Consider the following 17,967-nt stretch of genomic DNA (forward strand, 5'->3'; position numbering starts at 1 on the left):
CATCCCTTCCTGAAACCCTAGCTTCCCTCCTGTGCCCCTCGCCAGCACTGGGGTGAGCAGAGAGAGCACAGCTGCGGAAGGCAGGAAGGGGAGATTCAAAAGCAGGGCTGTAATGGAAATGCTGCAGTAACTTTCCTACTTGGTACTTGCTCTCATCCATGGGCTCTTTGTAAATCAGGGACTGGAACAAACAGAGCTGACAGCTCTGTTTAAAAAAGCTTTTGGGGAGTTTGTAAGGAAATAAAAAGAAGCCTAATGCTATGTGAAACATGTAACCTCAATTCAAAACTGGAAAAAAAAGAAGGCCTTTATTGCCTTCTCAACATGCTTTACCTATAAATTGTTTTTTCATTAAGTTAAACAGGAGAAAAGAAAATGGCCTTTTAAAGAGTATAAAGGTCTTTTCTTTTATTATTAACAGGCATTAACATTCGGGGCAGGAATTTAAGTGGATCCCTCCCCCCCCTCTTTCCTCCTTTTCTCTCTCTCCTCATTCCTCCCCTTCTTCCTTCCTTCCTCCTTCCCTCCCTCCCAGTTCTTTTAGATTGAAATCCAGTGTGTACTACAGAGGATCAAAGTCCCTGCAGGGCTCACAACCATCCAGATATGTGTGATGTTGTTAGAATTGGTATTGTAGGGAGCTGCACGCCACTGATCTCAAAAAGCATAGGGATGTAGGTCAAGTTCTAGATGCTTGTTGAAAGTGGTTGAATTTCACGAGAGCATTCCATGTTTGGGAAAGAAAAGGGCCCGCAGTAGCAAGATTGCTAATGCCAACAGTGAGCACACTGTCCGGGCGAATTCCATGTTTGGGTTTTTTACCCACTTGAGCCTCAGGGGTTCTGAATTTCACTCTCCTGCCTTGCTTGGAGTGTCCTGCCTAATTCTCTGCTTCCCTGCAGTTTTCTAGGCGGTGATGATCATGTTAACAACCAGGTCAGCTGTGGCTTTTCAGTGCTCAGGGAGCCCAGGCACCTAGGAAGAGGTGTGGATACAGGTGGCACTAACATCTCTAGAGTCTGCAGATGGTTTCCAATCACTTCACAAAATTCCCTTCCCTCTAAACAACAAAGATTTAAAAGAACTGCTGGTAGGGTTGGAGGTCATACTTAAATAGTTTGTTCTCTTATTTATTTCATGTTATTGTTTAGCAAGGTTAAACAGTGAAAAAGTAACAGAGCCTTCATCGACACACAGCCTGACTTATTATTCCTGGAGTAATTTTTAATTGCCTGCTCAGCAGATCTGTTTAGAAAGTACTCAGAGTATATATCATCAAAGTCATTCTAAAGTCGCTGCATAAAATGCCTCCTGAAATTCGGCTGGTGGTGGTTCTCTTGTCCTTTCTCTTCAGCTGTGGTAATCCTAGTGAAGGAGCTCAGTTTGTGTTTCCAGAGGCACGGATCAGACCCAGTCTCCTCGGGAGGGCCTGTATCAGAGAATGATCTCTTAGGTGTTACACGCTGCCAGTCATCAATTGTTGTGTATGAAATAACTGAAATTACTCATGGATATTATTTGTGATGATGATATAATTTATTATTTTACTCCAGATAAAAAACAATCCTAGTTTGCCCCATTTGTTAAAAGGTTGAACTGAGTTTATTCTCTCCTCTCTGACACACACACACACAAAATCTTACTATCTATAGAAATATGTACATTTTTAAAGTCCTCCAGTTTTTTTCTGTACGCAGCACACCAATCATCTGCACATAAAATACTCCTCACCCTTGCTCTGGGCTTTTGTAGGGCTGAGCTGAGTCTGAAGTCACAAGACTGAGCATCCAGGCACGTTCAATTCCTCCAGAGTTGGAGGATTGCTGTCAGGTCAATTAAACTACATCTGGAAATCACAGCTCCTGCTCACGCCAGAGAATGAACGTACTTATGTAGGCCCAGAGGTGCCTTTCATCGAAAAGCTGGCATTGCCCACGCCAGTATGTAAAACACACATAAATGATGTTTAGGTTATTCACCAGATGTTTGGTGAGCAGAATCCATGAGCCAAACCCTGGGTCAGGAGTTTAGCTGCAGACTGGGTTATGCTTTCTCATTCTTTTGCCAAGAAGGTGTATGGTAGGTCTGTAGTGACCAGAGTGTGTCTGTGCTTTAAGAACTGAATCAAAGTGCTTTTCGGTGCTTCATTTGGTCATACATATCAGGAGCTGCCTCTGATGGGCTCCGCTGTTGGGTATGAGTGCAGCTGGTGCTGGTGGCACTCGTAGCACGTGGCAGGAAGCTTCTCTTTACAGCTCCTTTGGTTGCATCTTTGTAAGGTAGGTGGTGGAACGTCCACTAACAGATTAAAACTCAGCATCTTTCTCTTTAAATATTTTACCAGCACTGTTTTCTTGCTGTGAGTAATCTTGTTTGTTTCTGCCTGTTTAACTGTGAGGCTTTTATTCCATGATAAACTTGTTTGGTTTTCATGCAAATGGATCTCATTTCAAAGAGGTCAAAGTGAAAAAAAGATCAGATAATAGGATAGTTCTACTATTACACCAAACAAAATGAAAACATAAGCCTGGAAAACCACATATTGGGGGGCTGTGATTTTTAAAAAGAGTTTATATCTCTATCCAGGGAACCACAGGTACTTTAATTTGCTTTTATTCATTTTTAGTTTATATGAAAGGAGACTTAAAAAAAAAACTGTCCACTGGTCATTATCTAGGTGCTCTATATTTCTTTTAATGACTTTCCATCTTTTCTCATTAGTTTTTCTTTATTCTAATTTTTCTTGATTCACCTCCAATTTTCTTATCTTCTATTGTTTCCTTCTAGATGTCCATTTCTGTGATACAAATCAGGGCGACTGCTTTTGGCTAGGGCAAGGGCACAGCAGTGCGTTCATATGATGTCACTGAAGTCATTTCTAGGGCAAGACAGAGTAACCAATAAATGCGTGCACAGCTGTTTCAAATATACTCTCTTCCTATTTTTGAAGTGCCAGTTTCCCCAAAAGACTGATTATTTTTTGTGAAAATGTAGGTGTTTTCAGTTAAAGGAAAGATTTCTCTTCCACAGAAAATGGTAACATTCTAGGTGAGCAAGTCTTACGTGTTGTAATTACACTCAACGGAAAAGCGAGAGCGATGCCGTTGCCTGCATACCACGCCATGCTCTGGATTTTTGTCACCTACGCCTTGGGTGCTGTAGCTTGTGGTACTCACGCCGCTCCAGCAGCGCTGATTTTATGTCTGCTTTGGCCATAGTAAAGAGAGGGGGAAATTCACTGGCTTTGGCCTCATCTCCTTAAAAGGCATTCAGATATTTGCTCATGAATGAGCCAGGCAGTCCAGGGCAGAGAAAACAGGAGATTCTCACATCTTGCTGATTGTTTTTGCCTTCAGGAACAATTTGAAAAGAGAAAGTAAGCTTGAAGAAATCAAACCTGAATCCGTTAATGAATAGATAACTCCCCAAATGTGCACCCCACTGCCATTGAACCTGTGTTCAATCTTGCTGCATGATGACTCTTCCCCTTTTTTATTTCTTTTTAACATTTCCTGATAATTTCCATAGCACAGACTTCCAGAATTTTGGTTTTGAAATTGATGTGACCTGTAATTAGTATGAAGTAAGTGGAGAGTGTTAGTTGTATTAGCTCTAACCCAAAGTCAGTTGATTCTTACTTCTCATGATACAGTGTTCTTTAGCCATTCCATCTTTAATAGTCTCTTAAAAACATTCATTTCTGGACTAAAAATGATTTTTAAAAAGGAAAAACAAAAGCAACTCAGTGCTTTCCCAGAAGTCCCCAATATTATAAATGCAGGGGTTTACATTTTAGAATTATAAAAATACATATAAGAAAGGCATGAGGTTCATACGAAGTAACAGCTCTGTATGTGAGTTGTAGGATGAAAAAAAAGATTCTTCCACTGTTGCTTCAAAATTTGCTTTTTCCTGTAGCAACAGCTGTAGGAACCGATACTCATTTTTTCCTATAGTAATGGTCTGTCATTATCTTATCAACAAATTTCAGCAAGCGCTGTCCTCTTGCCTGGAGGCACTCTGAAATTCATTTAGGTGGTTTATGTAATAGCAGAAAGATTCTTAGAAATGGGACAGAGTGGATATAAGGTAATTGCTTTTTTCTGATGAAATAGTGCTTTTGGGTTTTTTTTTTTTTTCCTAATGCCTTTTTTTGGGGAGAGGGGTGGGGTGGTAATTTCACAAAGATTCTAAATTGAAATTTAGTGGAACAATAGGACACAGGAGTAGCTGCAGTGTATTGTACCCAGCACACCTGTGTCTGACTCGTCGTGCATTTCATAGATTGATGTTTCAGCCTGGCAGTGGATCAGGAGCTCTCAGGGTTTACACACACCGACACAGAAATCGCTGTGACTCGACTGATCCCTTTTGATTGTCATGAAGGTTGTCAAATTCTTGGTCAAGAGAATGGTCTCCGTGGTTGGCTTTGATAGTAGATGTTTTTGGAGACAAAATTTAAGACTCATACACACATACTCAAGTCAGGGTCTGAACATCATCCGGTCGTAGTAACAGTGTAATGTGACATGGGCCACGTTAACCCTTTGTCTCGTGCTGGGTCTGTTAATACTGTTTGTGTGCAGCGTTTCACGTAAGCCCCGTGACATCCTTCTGAGGTGACCACTGGTGTAGCCTCGTTTTAGAGGAGGAGAGAGAGGGTGCCGGTGTACCCGTAGAGCCAGTTGCAGCGTTAACTCCCTAGATCGGACTCTCGACTGATATGCAGCAGTTTTCTTTGTTCTTCTGGGTGAACAGTTGTGAAACAGGGAAGTGGTGTACTCTTTTTAAAGTGTTCCTCCTATTGACAGAATTGGTTAACAGTTCTTACTTGCCTCTGTCTCTCTTTTTCCTTTTGTAAAATATCATCAGTTTTTGTAGAAAGAGAAGAAGGAGAGTACATGGTCTTTTCTCTAACTGTGCATGCTTGAAGGTGTGTGTGAAAGAGTTACTATTTTCTGTTGTGCCTTACCGCTGACTGCCAGGGTATAAATTCTTCAGCCTTATTTTATTTGTTTCCTCACCAGTACAGTGAAAAAAAAAATTGCTTGTACCCTGCCATTGAAGGACCAAAGACCAACTGATGGTAGGTTCTTGCAGTTCCTTAGGGAAAGGCCAAGTCTAAACACACGGCCAGGGATATAATTATAAATATAAAGCCATGGGGTTTCCTTGTCAGATACTGAGATACCTAGCAGCCTGCAAAACGTACTGTGTTTCAATGAACAAAGTAAGTTACAGGAGGAAAAGCACAGTGTTGGGTGTCATCGTATAACCCCAAGGCTGAGCAGGGATGCTTTCAGGACACAATGTATGCATACCTGGAGAGGATGAACATCTGTGAGGTGGCTGGAGGAGCCATCCCTTTACATGCTGCTGGTGGTAGATGGTCAGAGTCTGTGAGCCCAGGCAGAGCAGGGGCTTCCTTGTTGCCATGATTACTCTGCCACTGCATGAGCCCATCCCCTTTCTTCACTGCCACAGCACTCGTGCCTTGGAGCTGAGTCCAGGCAGAGAAGGAGCTGTCCTAAGTAGGTGCAGTGATCAGGTGGCATGATGGACGCCTAGAATCTGTTAACACACGGCTGGTGTAGAGTGGAGTGTTTTCTCCTCTGTGTGTACAAGAGAAGAGGAAATCTCTTCGAGTCACATGAAAGTATGGCCTCGGCCTAACTGAGGTTTAGGCGCACCAACTCTGCCCTCATGCTTTGAATTCTGGTTCTCCTTCTTTCGACGTTCTTTTCCTTCTTCAAGTGTGGACTCTAGATTCTATGTCAGCAGTTGATCCCCATTACAAATAATCTGCAGCAAAATCTCGTTTTCCATATCCTATTGACTTTGGCACCTGCTCTGTTTATTTAAGCACTCAGTTGATAAGAACAAGAAACTTTGCTGATTTTTTACCCAGAGCTGGAAGAGAAAACCTTTTAAATCAAACAAAATAACCTTCCTCCAAAACAATACATCGAAGGGGAGGCACCAGCCCCAGCCAGTGTGGGCATATGTGGTACATGAGGCTTAAAAGTGATAGAGCAGAGAGAAGGGGTTTTTTGCAGCAAGTAGAAATGCAGCAACAATTCAAGTGGGCACCACGTGCAGCTCCCAGCATCTGTGTAACACCTGCCAGCATGGGGCGGTATGGGAAAGGGTCAAGTTAGAAATGGACAAGAGGGATTAGGCAGGGCCACGGTAGTGAGAACTGTGGTATATAATACAGATTTGGAGATGGAAGCAAAAGCAGAGTAGCCAGAAAGGTAATGTGAAGACTGGCTTGGTGTCATTCATCTGTCTTCGTGAATTTGGTTCTTCATCAGTACTCTTCATAAAGACAAGGTTGATCAGCAAGCATGTATCCATTTCTCCTTTTTAGGGAACCACATAAAGATATCTACAATGCTGAAGTGTGACAGACATCAGAAGACTTAGCATTGGAAATTCAAAATTCATTCATGGAGGAAGGAGAATGTCCCACATTATAGGCATCCTGTTTGCAAGAGATTTATGCAAAAAGTTTTGCTGATCATTGAGAAAAACAACAGCTTTTTTTTTTTTTAAAAGATTTATTTATTTATTTGAAAATAAGAGTTACAGAGAGAGTGGTAGAGTCAGAGAGATCTTTCATCCATAGGTTTATTCCCCAGATGGCTGCAACAACCTGGGATGGGTCAGGCCAAAAGCAGGAGCCAGGAGCTTCTTCCTGGTCTCCTACATGGATACAGGGGCCCACGTGCTTGGGCCATCTTTGCTTTCCTAGGTGCATTAGCTGGGAGTTGGGTCAGAAAAGCAGCCAGGACACGAACTGGCACCCATATGATATTCTGGCATTGCAGGCGGCAGCTTTACTCATTAACATCACAACACTAGCCCCTTAAAACAGATATTTTATCTGAAAACCTGGGTCTCTCAGTCTTCTCTGAAATTTGAAGCTCCACTGGGGTTACCTTTCTCACTTTAGAAATTACCTTGTAGATCCATAAATATAGGACTGAATGGAAAAGGGGTAGGAGAATACACGAGGCTGCGCAGGGCTAGGAAAAACTTGACATTGGTTTTTCTTCTAGCAAACATGTACTGCTCATTGGCGAGATGCTGAGTGCTGCAGTGGGAGCTCGGGTGAGCCGCAAAGAGGGCTTGTTCCATAGAACTCCTGGGAGGTGGACCTGGGGCTAGAGATGTGTGCAGCGCTGTGGGAGCGAGGAGCCACGAGTGACCTGTCTGGGAACTGGCATGGGGACAGTCAGGGAAAGCTTCTGAGAAAAGGAGGCGTTTGAGTTGCCTGGGGATGGACAAGTAGCAGTTTTTATGTGTGAATAAAGGGCAAGCAGGGCGAAGAGCCTCAGAGATTGCTTGGGGTTCTGAACAGGCTTGCCAGGAACCTCCCTTTGGTTCTCAAAGTCAAGTAAAATTAGAGCAGAGCATGGGAGGTGAGACTAGGACATTCCACAGATCAGAAACACTTCATCCTATGGATCTGGGGAGCCATGGAGGGTTCTAAGCAAGGGATGTGTTGGTGCTCGCGTTCATGAGAGACCACCTCAGGGCAGTGTGGAGAGTGGACTGAGCAGACCTCTTCCCAGGTGCAGGACGTGAATGTGGAAGCTGTCGCTGTGCTCTCAGTGGGAGAGAAGAGGTCCAGAACTGAGGCAGGGGAAGAGGAGACAGGAAAGAGGGCATTCACACGGCACTCAGTGACTAATTAGAGGTGGGTGCCGGAGGCCAGGAGGAGCCAGGATTGTCCAGTGTTTCTGGCCCAAGTGATTTGATGATTCACCACTGACTGGCTAAAATAGGAGGAAGAGTAGCTTTCGGGGAAGTGGAGGCAGCTGGGGGGCATGTTGGGCTAGAAGGCCCCTACATGGGATAGGAGGTGCAGTGTGCGGCAGGCGTTTTTCATTTCTGCCCTGGAACTCAGGTGAAGAGCCTGGCTGGAAGGGTGGCGTTCTGTTGGTTTCATAGCACAAGGAAAAAGGGGTGTCAGAAAGCCACCTGCAGGCAGAGTGGTCACTGTTACCAATGACTGTAAAGAAAGCGAGTGAAGAAGAACTGAAGATGATCTGTTGGATTTGATCATCTTGGGGCAGCGCTTGCCTGTGGAACTGCTGTGGAGGTAGAAGCAAGCTCAAAAGTGTGGGAGCTGAGGGTCAGGGAGCAGGTTGCAGAGCCCATAGGGATGATTTTGTTCAGTTTGGCTGGGAGAGCACTCAGAAAGCACCAGCCAGAAAGGGATCACTGGGGTCACGGTGGAATCACGTTTTATTTGTTGACTCCTCATGGCTGCTGGTTGAATTCTCCCAACCTGACCCCTATCTCAAGACTTTGTTGGGGTTTATGCACTTAAATCCTGAGAAGTAAATCAAGTCTTTGGTACTACTTGTATTCCTAATTCTAAAATAGTTTTAGGATGCTCGTTTTGAGAGTCATGTTTTAATTCACCCATTCTGGCAGTGAGATTTTATTTCTGTTCCTTTCTGGAAAACCCTTGGGAGTATCAGTCATCCTCTTCTGCAGTTAAATAAGTGATGTCCTTTGCTGTCGGCTGGAGCTGGGGTGCTGTCCTGTGACTCATGCGTTCTCATTCACAGCGTGTTGAGCAATGCACTTGGTACTCGTGCCTAATAAAGCACGCTGAGGATGTTGTCACTGAGCTCGAATTTTCCTCAATGGGGCCGGATTCCTGTCACCACGGATTCCTCTTGCCGTGCTCTGAGACACTGCTCAATGAAACGTTTGTCCTTTTTTGCTTTGTGATGTCTAGAATGCCATCTTCTCCAACACATCATTGGATTTCACTGCTGAATATTTCTCTCTAGTTTTGAGTTGGATTTTTAAATATTGCTGGTGTTCTATTCCTTCTCTTTCCCACCAAGCAAGAATTCCTTGGAAGGTCTTCCATCGCCAGTCCCCTCCAGATTGCCTCAAGGGAGGCCAGGAGCCATCCACAGTACAGCGAATGATGTAGACATTGGCCCTGGGGAGAGGCCAATGCCACAGCCCTCAGGAGGGCAGAGGCTCACTTCCCTGGATAGACTACTTCTTGTTCCCACCACACTAATTAATTGTCATCTCAGAAGGCAGTGAGACCAATTGTTCCAGCACCGCCCTGGCCAAGCCGATGCTGGAAGAGGTAGCGAGCTGCCAGCTTTTCTGCAGTTGGCTGGGAGTCTGTATCCCAGCCGTCTGGTGGAGGAGACAAGCCAATTTGGGGCTTGCCATGCTGCCTCAGAGATGCCAGCCGTGGAGTTGCTTGTAGAGAAAGTGGGAGCATAAAACTGGAGTGAGGTGGCATGAAGACCTGAAACCCTGGTGTGCATTCGGGCACAGGGAAGTGTACGATTTGCCCGGGAAGCGGAAGTTGCCCTGTTCAAAACGGGCTTGTAAGTTCTTTGCCACTTAACACGTCAACAACATTGTCATCTTTAGTCTTTACTTTCCACCTCAGCGAGGAGGAAGAATGTGTCGTCTGTGACCCTGAAAGCTCCTTGGAGGGCGTGGCCATATGTGGAGAGAGAACTGTGATGAAAATGACCCTGGGGAGACAGAGGCAGGTGGGGCTCTTGTCATTGTTCCAGGTGGAGAAAGTGAAGCAGCAGATCCCTTAGGTCCTTTGTTGAAGGTCCTACATAACTGCTTCTCAAAGCTAGGGTTGCCAACATAACATCATCACCTAAAAACTCTTAAAAACAAAAACAAAACAAAATAACAACAACAACAGAAAAGCTACAGGCTTGAAGGGGCACAAGCTGAAATGGATAAACCTCTGCTCACGCTTAGGGCTGTTACTAGCGCCTAAGTGTGCTGTGTACAAATGGAGAAGGATATCCTCAGTCCTCACGCAGGGAAATTGCAAAATAGGCGTTTCTTGCTCATGAAGTAAGGCCGAGCTTCGTGAGCTGAATGCAGACTGGGTCCTCAGCCCCAGGCTGACCACCACTGTGTGTACCTTTGCACAAGGCACAGACCACACACCACGTGTGGAGGACTGAGGTGGGCATTTGTTTTGACCATGGATAAGTTCATGTAACCAGTTGGGCAAAATCCTTCTTTTATCTTGGCTCTCTTCCATTCCCAAGCTTAAAAAGAAAGCTCATTAAATAACTTAATTGTGAGTGCCCCACCTTAACGGTATTCTTAAGGAACTCCAACTTTTAAACCATTTTTCTCTCCCTGCAAATTGTACTACCCACCCTTCCTTTTTGATATCTGCTGTAGCAAATCAGATGGCCACACTCTGCCCACAGGACGTGGTCTTTAAAGGAGTCATTTCCTCTTCCATCTCCTCCGGGCCATTCCCATCGTGTTTTTCGTGGCACTGGCAACAGGAAGGCACATTGAATAGCAGCGCTGAAAAGGCACTTTGTTGTTTATGTTATTACTGTGGGTTTGTCTTTGCCTAATAATTAGCGTTTCCGGCTTTCTGAATTTATTTGCCAAAATATTTGCAGAACTTTTGTGAACAAATAAGGGATGTTTCTAGACATAACTGACCACTGCCTTGCAGGCTGAGCAAACGCCTGGCGGTCTGTCTTTTGGGATGGGTTTGTTCAGGGAAAGATTATCCTAGTAAGGGAAAAACCTTCTAAATCGCTAGCCTGGTGTTGGTGGTGTCCCAGAGGCTGCAGTTCCAGGAAGGTCGAAGCAGTCCAGTGTTCGTTTCAGGACAGGGTAGGTCATTGTCAGCAGTGGCAAGGCCAAGGGTTACACTGGCCAAAATCGCATCCTGTCTGAATTCCACGTTGGCCATGTTCCCGCAAGCCTAGCTTCCTCATCTATGACAAGAGATAATGATGTTTCCCTAGTCTAGCTTGTAGAACTGCGCCTGAGGGTTAAATGAAAGAGAATGTATATTCAAGTGCTCTGCTACCTTGGCCACATTCTAAACACATGATTCCTTTTAGGCTGTAAGGATGCTGCTGTCCTCTGGAGAATTAGCCAAGGAGAGAGCCTTGTTCATCATATTTAGGCTGAAGAGTACATGTGCTTTACTCTAGGCTGTATTTTTTTCTCGTATTAAATAAGAAAATGAGATGATAAACAGTGCAGCCATCTTCCTGTTCTCTGCCAGGAATTGTTTCGTCCTCCTAACCAGTTCTCTCTGCCTCATATTTTTCAAGAGGTCGTTTCGGATTGCCCATGCCTCTTTGGAGCCATCGCACACTATCTCACCCTTCGGTCCTCTTTATCCCTGTCATCATCAGCCTTTCCCAGCCAGCTTTTTCTAACTGCACAAAAGCAAATCAGCTCCTCACAAGTCTGCAGGTGGATGAGGTGAATAGAGCAGACAGGGTGAGAGGGATTGTTGATTTTACAGTAGCCCCAACAGGGCAGTTCAGCTTGGCCTCAGCCGGCTCTTGCCTTGTAGAATTGCGAACTCTGACTTGCCGTACATCTCCTAATCTAGGGAATTATTTTTGGGGGCTACTTTTTAATGTTGGAAGCTATTTCAGCTTTTTTTAAAAAAAATATTTATTTAAGAGACAGATCTCCCAACTGCTGTTCATTCCCCAAATGTCTGCAGCAGTCAGGGCTGGGTCAGACTGGAGCCAGGAACTGGGAACTCAATCCAGGTCTCTCCCTTGGGTAGTAGGGAGTTAACTTGAGCCATAACCTGCTGTTTCCCAGGGAGTTCATCAACGGGAAACTGGAATTGGGAGCAGGGCCAGCACTTTACCCCGGGCAGTTCAATATGGAGCATGGACATCTTAACTTCTAAGCCAAAAGTTTACCCCTGTTTTCAGGAGAACAGAATGCAAATAAGCTGGTTGTGTCCCAAAATGTTTATGAAGTGCTTCTTGCCAGTGGACAGCTGGTTTGTGATTTTCTTTGTTTCTGAGCACATGGGACGTGTACCTTTCTTCCCTGAAGGAAAACACACAGCTACACCATGCTCAGCTGGAGCACACACCTCCCTTCTTGCCTGATTGCAATTTCACTTAGCCACATTTCTCCCTGAGCCTGCTGTAACACGGCTCCCACTCCCAGCAAGTCGCTCCTCTTTAGTCGATGGTGACATGTTTAGGCCCTCACCTATACTAGCACAGATCTTTCTGCTCCTGGGCCTCCTTTGCATGATTGTTCAAGATTGCTGCTCTTTGTTCGGGTGGGGCCACGACTTCTCATACCCTCTGCATCCATTCTGGATTGTTGATCCTTATAAAGTTCTATAGGAAGCGTATTTGCTTCTGTCAGTATTTCTGGATGAGGCGGTTATGTTTCTGATGATAAAGAGATGTCTATACAGCGGTGAGGGAAGGATGGATACAAGTTTTACAATGGCGGTAAACTTGAAGTTATGTCCCTTAAAGTTGCTGTGGGGAGTCATGTGAGGCTGTAGCCCTGCCCAGATGAAAGTACCTTTTCAAATAAAATCCCCTGTCAGGGAATTCTAGATTTTCCCGTGCATCCTCCGTATATTTACCAATTTAACCTGCATGTCTTCCTGATGCCAGATGGGTTGTAAAGAATTTCCATTATTTCATCTCGAGTTTATAATGAAATAAAACACTGAAGGAATTCACCACTGAGAATTTTGTTTAAAAAAGGAAGGCCAAGCCCCAACTTAGGTTCAACAGTTGCTTCAGACACTTGCCACTGGATAATTACAAGAAAGAAACAGACATTGCAGGTGGAAAGAGAAATGCAGCAGTGTTTCAGATGTTGTGATAAAAGGTGGAACCAAGAACTGCAAAAATGCATTGTTTTAAAATTTCTAGTTCATTGAGTTGCGTTTCCAACCAGTCAAAATGTTGAAAAATCAATTAACTGAATTCCTGTGAGAACAGCCTTTGCAGCTTCATAGATAGTATAAAAGCACCTTTATATATAGTATCTCCCTAATCCCCATAAGTTCCATAATGGGGGTAGATAAAATAACTTTGTGGGTTTTTAAAAAAAAGATTTCCATTTTATTTTATACATTAAAAAGAGGCAGAATCAAAGATGTTCAGTTTGCCCAAGGACAGAGAGAGAGCAGGTGATACATCGAGATTCGAATTCATACCTTCCATTTCTAATTTCATGATTTCCAGAATATTAGGAATCCATCTCAACAGCTGGGTTAAGCCTGGAATCTTGGAATTAGAATTTATTCTGATGCTTTATTTTATTCCTGTGTGTTTGTATCTGGTTAAAACACTTACATTCCTGGGAGAAATAACGTAAGGACCATTCAGCCAGCTGAATGGATTATTTTTCCCTTAGGTGGATTTTAATGGAGCAAAGACCAAGAGTAGATGGGGTGGTTGAGGAAAAGGACAAGGAGCCCCTTCATTAAGTCTTCCACTTTGCCCTGGTCTCGTTCTGTTGCCCAGGAGATCATTATCCTAGAGGGTGAAGCCCTTGGTGTTTTTTTTTTTTTTTTTTTTTTTTTTTTTGACAGGCAGAGTGGACAGTGAGAGAGAGAGACAGAGAAGGTCTTCCTTTGCCGTTGGTTCACCCTCCAATGGCCGCCGCGGCCGGCGCACCACGCTGATCCGAAGCCAGGAGCCAGGTGCTTCTCCTGGTCTCCCATGGGGTGCAGGGCCCAAGCACTTGGGCCATCCTCCACTGCACTCCCGGGCCACAGCAGAGAGCTGGCCTGGAAGAGGGGCAACCAGGACAGAATCCGGCACCCTGACGGGGACTAGAACCCGGGGTGCCGGCGCCACAAGGCGGAGGATTAGCCTAGTGAGCCGCGGCGCCGGCCTTGGTTCTTGTCATTATTTTCTGTTAGGTGAATGCTTGAGGAAGCTGTTAATGCCGTGTTAAGCTGCTGGAGAATAGGCTGTCATGATAACCTGAGGTTGGTGTTCTCTTTCCTACCTTAGGGACCAAAAACATCTGAAATCTGAAAGAAATTGAGGCGAGACCCGGAAGAGGTGTCTCTTGCTACCTCCTCAGTAGGTTGCAGGAGGGCAGTTTGGCACCAGACGGATTTTGCTGGGATGGTGGTGTGTATTCAGGGTAGATGTTTTCTGAGTTACCAGGAGGTCCCGCTTATACACCGAGTCCTCCGGAGCCACACACTGGTCCAGGCCCGCCATGAAGGGCCCTGAGATGGAGCAGCAAATGTAGCTAAATGATTTAAGGTGACTGAAGACTGATGCATAAGGGCATGACCCCATGCAGAAAACTTGCTCAAGAATGGCTGTTCAGATGGTGCCAAAAAAGAAATTGCCCAGTGGCCTGAGCGTGTATCCCCATGTTTGTGTGTTTATTATATTTCCGAACAAACCTTCAGGTTCCCCCAAAGACTCGCTTTCACTTGCACCTAGAAAGACAATTCCGAATAAATGGTTTACCTGAGGCCAGTTTCCTCTGCCTTCACAGAGCAGATGCACTGAACCTCTGTATCCGGGAGGTCAGCATCTTTCCACTGCTGCTTCTGCCCAGAGGCCTCCTGCTGATTCTTATCTTAGAAGACTTAGAGCTGGTGCCTGCCATTAATGAAATCACCTAGTTAGTAGGGAATCAGTTTGATGGGCTCTCTGAGTTTCAAGGTATAACTTTTAAATGGCCTTGACCTTCCAGCAAAGCTAGTCCAGCTCTCCAAGGGCCTCCATCTCTTACCTTTCATTGCATTGTCCCATTCACTCACCCAGCCCCAACCTCTCTGCCTTCTCGCTGTCCCTGGAGCAGTTCAGCTTCCCTCTTGCCTTGTGCTCTCATCTGTCAATCTGGAACAGTACTTCCCCAGACAGCTGCATCTTCTCAGTCCCTCATTTACTTTGAGAAGGAGGAAACAAGGCAGGAGCAGGTAGATGAACTCATGTTTTGTTTCAGTGCCACATTGATCTTGGGTGATGATATGTAACCTTGGTAACATCCAGTTTTTGTTTTTTTTTTTTTTTAAAGATTTAGTCATTTAAAAGGCAGAGTTACGGAGAGAGAGGGAGAGAGGAGAGTAATCTTCCATCTTCTGGGTTACTCTCCAAATGGCCACAATGGCCAAGGCTGGGCCAAGCAGGAGCCAGGAACTCCATCTAGGTTCCCCACGTGGGTGATATACCAGTCCGAGTACGTGGGCCTTCTTCCGCTGGTTTCCCAGGCACATTAGCAGGGAGCTTGATCAGAAGCGGAGCAGATGGGACATGAGCCTGTGCTCATATGGCATGCTGGCATTGCAGGCTGCAGACCAACCCACTGCACTACAACAATAGTTCCAACATCCAATTTTTTTTAATCTTTTTTTTTTTTTTTTTGACAGGCAGAGTGGACAGTGAGAGAGACAGAGAGAAAGGTCTTCCTTTACCATTGGTTCACCCTCCAATGGCCACTGCGGCCAGCGCACTGCGCTGATCCGAAGCCAGGAGCCAGGTGCTTCCTCCTGGTCTCCCATGAGGTTGCAGGGCCCAAGTACTTGGGCCATCCTCCACTGCACTCCCGGGCCATAGCAGAGAGCTGGCCTGGAAGAGGGGCAACTGGGGCAGAATCCGGTGCCCCAACTGGGACTAGAACCCGGGGTGCCGGCGCCACAGGCGGAGGATTAGCCTATTGAGCTGCGGCGCCGGCCCAACATCCAATTTTTACCTTTTTCAATTTGAATTAAAAAGATACTATATTAAAGACAAATATAATCAGTTAAACATATCTTTTTGTGTGATTTTACCTGCATATTTCCTCTCGCAGATACCCATAATAAAAATTTTGATCTTAGAAACTTCTTGGTCTGGCATTTTCGCCCCTTTACTAGAAATGGAGAGATCGGAATTAGAGGGCATGGGGATATTGTTTGGTGACCTTTTCATCCGCATTGCTATGGGTCAGATTCAAATATTGGTAGTTATTGCTTTGAGATTACTTCTTGAATGTCAGGAGCCTGGCCAAAGGTACATACACACATCACAGCCTTACAAAGTTAGAGGAATGTACTCCTGAGAGTATACCCAGATTCCAAAGGCAGCTCAGCTTGGTCTGTAAGGTGAAGGTCTCTGATGCCACAGAGGGATAGCCCTGCCTAGGTTGAGAGAACCCCAGGGCCCAGGGGTCAGCACATGGGGAACCAGGCGATTATCTCTGTCCCAGCACCCCTGGCTTTGGAAAGCACGTGGTGACATGGGTTTCTCAGCTTTTCTGTCTCTCCAGGTAGCCTTCTACAAAATGTCTCTAAAGTATAGCCAGTTGAAATCAGAATTAAGAAAATTTCTTTTCTCCGAAACAAGGTTTCTCTCTGAAATGAGTATTAATCATGGTTCTTTGTACATTCCACCCCATAGCATGTCCAAACGGGTTTTTGTTGAGACCTGGATTCACTGTCTTGGCCAAGGAATGTTGCTTGTTGAGTCTGTGCACTTCTGCTCACGTTGTCCTGTCAGGGTTGATGAGGCCATAAGCTGGGGGCTGTCCCGGAAGTCCCGGATGTTGTCCTGTCCTGGTGCAAGGCTAGCAGATGCAGCCACCCCACCTGGGAGCATGGAGGAAAGCCTGGGTGTCGGCTGGGGGGTGGCGTCACACTGATTCTGATGATAGTTCTCCGTGAGTAAAACCTAATACCCTTTCTTGTGGCAGAGAACTCCCCCTAGGGGGATTTGATTGAAAATTAAACTTCCAGGCCACAGAATCATAAAATGATTTCTAAGCTGTCTACCTGCAGATGAGTAAAAGGTCATTCTCATTTGAAATAATTTGATGTATGCCATGCAAAGCTTTCTGAAACAGGACCAAAGCCATGGTTTTGGGCAATGAAGGGTACTCCCAGTGTGAAAGCACAGAAGAGCTTTACCATCAAGAAACCTCTGGGCATTCCTGCGAAGGGCTTACTGACAACTCCATTTCTCCTCATTTTTACAAACAAAACATCAGTGATTGGGATGATGCTTTGTCAAAGCACTTGATGTAATGCTCTTTTTAAAAAGATGGTGTAATTTACATATTATTTGTTTCACTGACTTATTTGTTTAATAACATAATTAAGCAGCTTATCAAGGATACTCTAATCATGATTGTCATAGATTTCTTTTATATAAATTCTCTAGGATACAGCTAAGTCAGAGGCAAAGAGGGAAAAAAACCACTGGAATAAAATATAATGCTGTGTCTCAGAAATACACCTGAAAGGAACATTTATGCCAAATTGCAGTAATTTTGTCCAATTTATTGTGGGAAAATTGCAGAAGGATGATTATCCCCTTGCCAATCATTTCTCTGTGGCCGTGCTGTTTAAAGTATACACCGAGAGCTTTGGGCTTTTCGCCTTCCATTTGCCCTTGCAAGAAATGTCAGTGCAAAATTTGACTTCAATGTGAAATGTTGGATAATTTTTTATTGAAATGCTTCCTTCCAATGTCTATTTTTAATGCCAGTCTCTTACCACAAAACAGTTAAGAAAGGTTCTCTAATATATGTGTTATGGGTACAGAGGGTTTTTTTTTTTCTTTTATAGGTCAGCATAAACTCCCATGAGGGAAGAAAATATTATTAAAAATTCTTTTTGTGTGTATGGCTGTGCCTCAGTCCACCTGGGTCGGGCTGAGTTTTTGTAAAAGGTGAATGCGTGAGGCATGATGTCTGGGGTCCACACATAGCTGCTTGCTCCCAGCAGGCTCGTCCTCTTCCACGTCTTCCCAGCGTGTAGTCAGTACTGCTCGGGAGTGCTGCCTTCTCGGACGTGCTTTCCTGCCTGCCTCCCTGAAAGGGAGAGAGGAGTACAGACTGTGACGTGGGGCTCAGAGAAAAGGGAGTGGCCCTGCCACCCCGAGTCTGTGGCCCAGTCATCTCCATACTCCCGTGGCTGGCATGCCGTCCTGACCTAGACTACCACGTCGATAAAGGGAAGCTGATAATTCACTCATCCGTTTTTTTCTTTTCTGTTTTCAAATATTTGATTCAGACATAGACTATACACTAGATAGATAATCATAAAACAATCAAATGCACACAGCTGCACCAAATCAATCTCAAGAATGAGACAGAAGCAACAGCTTATACCTAGCTATATGCTAGTCCGTTCTTTGTTTATGTGAAAGAGCTAATGATCTGTTTAGAAGTACATGA

General features: G+C 44.8%; 1 protein-coding gene across 3 annotated transcripts in view; it reads left to right on the forward strand.

The window, feature by feature from the left end:
• Positions 1 to 17,967, forward strand: part of LOC100340719 (guanine nucleotide-binding protein G(q) subunit alpha) — a 315,175-nt gene that overhangs the window by 173,948 nt on the left and 123,260 nt on the right. The window lies entirely within an intron of this gene.

Source organism: Oryctolagus cuniculus, chromosome 1, assembly GCF_051225735.1.
Source record: "Oryctolagus cuniculus isolate XC-2025 breed Fujian yellow rabbit chromosome 1, ASM5122573v1, whole genome shotgun sequence".
In the NCBI taxonomy this organism is placed as follows: domain Eukaryota; kingdom Metazoa; phylum Chordata; class Mammalia; order Lagomorpha; family Leporidae; genus Oryctolagus; species Oryctolagus cuniculus.